This window comes from Myodes glareolus, chromosome 2 (assembly GCF_982192425.1).
Source record: "Myodes glareolus chromosome 2, mMyoGla1.1, whole genome shotgun sequence".
Lineage (NCBI taxonomy): Eukaryota > Metazoa > Chordata > Mammalia > Rodentia > Cricetidae > Myodes > Myodes glareolus.
The window spans coordinates 58,983,039-58,986,048 of record NC_142027.1 but is presented as its reverse complement, the minus strand read 5'-3'; positions in this window follow the sequence as shown (position 1 = coordinate 58,986,048).

Sequence of the window (3,010 nt, the reverse complement as noted above, 5' to 3'; positions counted from 1 at the left end):
TAGTTGAGATATATTCTTCCCTGATCCCACATTCATCCTTCCTCCCTTCCCCCCATCCCGGTCAACCGAGCTTTCTCCATTCCTCCCCTACTCCCTTCTCTCTAACCCTCTCCCCTTCCAACAACCCTCCCACCCCCCCCCCCCCCATGCACCCAAGATTACCTGGGACTCTTGACTATTTCCTACCTCCTGGCGGATAGGTAAATAATCTTCATCAGGTTCGTCTTCTTATTTAGCTTCTCTAGGATCACGAATAATAGGCTCAAAGACCTTTAATTATGGTTAGAATCCACTTATGAGTGAATACATACCGTGTTCCTCTTTTTGGGTCTGGCTTACCTCACTCAGTAAAGCGTTTTCTATTTCCATCCATTTGCATGCAAAATTCAAGATGTCATTGTTTTTTACCGCTGAGTAAAACTCTAATGTGTATATGTTCCACACCTTTTTTAACCATTCTTCTATTGAGGGGCACCTAGGCTGTTTCCAGGTTCTGGCTATTACAAATAGTGCTGCTATGAACATAGTAGAACAAATGCTTTTGTAGTATGATCGGGAATCTTTAGGGTATATTCCCAAGAGTGGAATTGCTGGGTCCTGAGGGAGGTTGACTCCCAGTTTCCTGAGAAACCGCCACACTGATTTCCACAGTGGCTGCACGAGTTTGCATTCCCACCAACAATGGATGAGTGTTCCCCTCACCCCACATCCTCTCCAGCATAGGATATCATTGGTGTTTTTGACTTTAGCTATTCTGACAGGTGTAAGATGGTATCTCAAAGTGGTTTTGATTTGCATTTCCCTGATCGCTAAGGAGGTTGAGCATGACCTTAAGTGTCTTCTGGCCATTCGAAGTTCATCTGTTGTGAATTCTCTGTTAAGTTCAGTACCCCATTTTTTAATTGGGTTAATTAGAGTTTTAGTGCCTAGTTTCTTGAGTTCTTTGTATATTTTGGAGATCAGACCTTTGTCTGATGAGGGGTTGGTGAAGATCTTCTCCCAGTCAGAAGGCAGCCTTTTTGTCCTACTGACAGTGTCCTTTGCTTTACAGAAGCTTCCCAGTTTCAGTAGATCCCATTTATTCATTGTTTCTCTTATTGTCTGTGCTGCTGGGGTCCTGCTTAGGAAGAGGCCTCCTGTGCCTAAATCTTGTAGACTACTTCCCACTTTCTCTTCTATCAGGTTCAAAGTGGACGGATTAATGTTGATGTCTTTAATCCATTTGGACTTGATTTTTGTGCATGGTGATAGATATGGATCTACTTTCATTTTTTTACAGGTTGACATCCAGTTATGCCAGCACCATTTGTTAAAGATGCTTTCCTTCTTCCATTGTATACCTTTAGCTCCCTTGTCGAAAATTAGGTGTTCATATGTTTGTGGGTTAATATCTGGGTCTTCTATTCGATTCCATAGGTCGACTTCTCTGTTCTTATGCCAATACCAAGCTGTTTTCAATACTGTAGCTCTATAATAGAGTTTGAAGTCAGGGATGGTAATGCCTCCAGAAGTTCTTTTATTATATAAGATTGTTTTGGCTATCCTGGGTTTTTTGTTTTGCCATATAAACTTGATTATTGTTCTCTCAAGGTCTGTGAAGAAGTTTGATGGGATTTTGATGGGGATTGCATTGAATCTATAGATTGCTTTTGGTAGAATTGCCATTTTTACTATGTTGATTCTCCCAATCCAAGAGCAGGGGAGGTCTTTCCATTTTCTGGTATCCTCCTCAATTTCTTTCTTCAAAGACTTAAAGTTTTTGTCAAATAGGTCTTTCACTTCCTTGGTTAGAGTAACCCCAAGATATTTGATGCTATTTGTGGCTATCATGAAAGGTGATGCTTCACTGATTTCCCTCTCTGCTTCTTTATCCTTTGTGTATAGGAGGGCCACTGATTTTTTGGAGTTGATCTTGTATCCTGCCACGTTACTAAAGGTGTTTATCAGCTGCAGGAGTTCTTTGGTAGAGTTTTTGGGGTCACTTATGTAAACTATCATATCGTCAGCAAATAACGAAAGTTTAACTTCATCCTTTCCAATTCGAATCCCCTTGATCTCCTTATGTTGTCTTATTGCTATTGCTAGAACTTCAAGCACTATATTGAAGAGGTATGGAGAGAGTGGACAGCCTTGTCGCGTTCCTGATTTTAGTGGAAAGGCTTTGAGTTTCTCTCCATTCAGTTTGATGTTAGCTGTCGGCTTGCTGTATATTGCTTTTATTATATTTAGATATGATCCTTGTATCCCCAGTCTCTCTAACACCTTTATCATAAATGGGTGTTGAATTTTGTCAAATGCTTTTTCAGCATCTAGTGAGATGATCATATGGTTTTTTTCTTTCAGTTTATTTATATGATGGATTACATTGATAGATTTGCGTATGTTGAACCAGCCCTGCATCTCTGGAATGAAGCCGACTTGATCATAATGGATAATTTTTCTAATGTGCTCTTGGATTCGGTTTGCCAGTATTTTATTGAGAATTTTCGCGTCGATGTTCATGAGTGAGATTGGCCTGTAATTCTCTTTCTTGGTTGTGTCTTTGTGTGGTTTTGGTATTAGGGTAACTGTAGCTTCATAAAAGGAGTTAGGCAATGACTCTTCTGTTTCTATATTGTGGAATACGTTAAGGAGTATAGGTATTAGCTCTTCCTGGAAGTTCTGGTAGAATTCTGCATTGAAACCATCTGGTCCTGGGCTTTTTTTGGTAGGGAGATTTTTGATAACAGCTTCTAATTCTTCACGACTAACAGGTCTATTTAGATTGTTCACCTGTTCTTGGTTCAACTTTGGTATATGGTACTTATCTAAAAAAATGTCCATTTCTTTTACATTTTCCAACTTTGTGGCATATAAACTTTCATAGTAAGATCTAATGATTCTCTGAATTTCCTCTGTGTCTGTGGTTATGTCCCCCTTTTCATTTCTGATCTTATTAATTTGCATGTTCTCTCTCTGCCGTTTGATTAACTTGGCTAGGGGTTTGTCAATCTTGTTGATTATCTCCAAG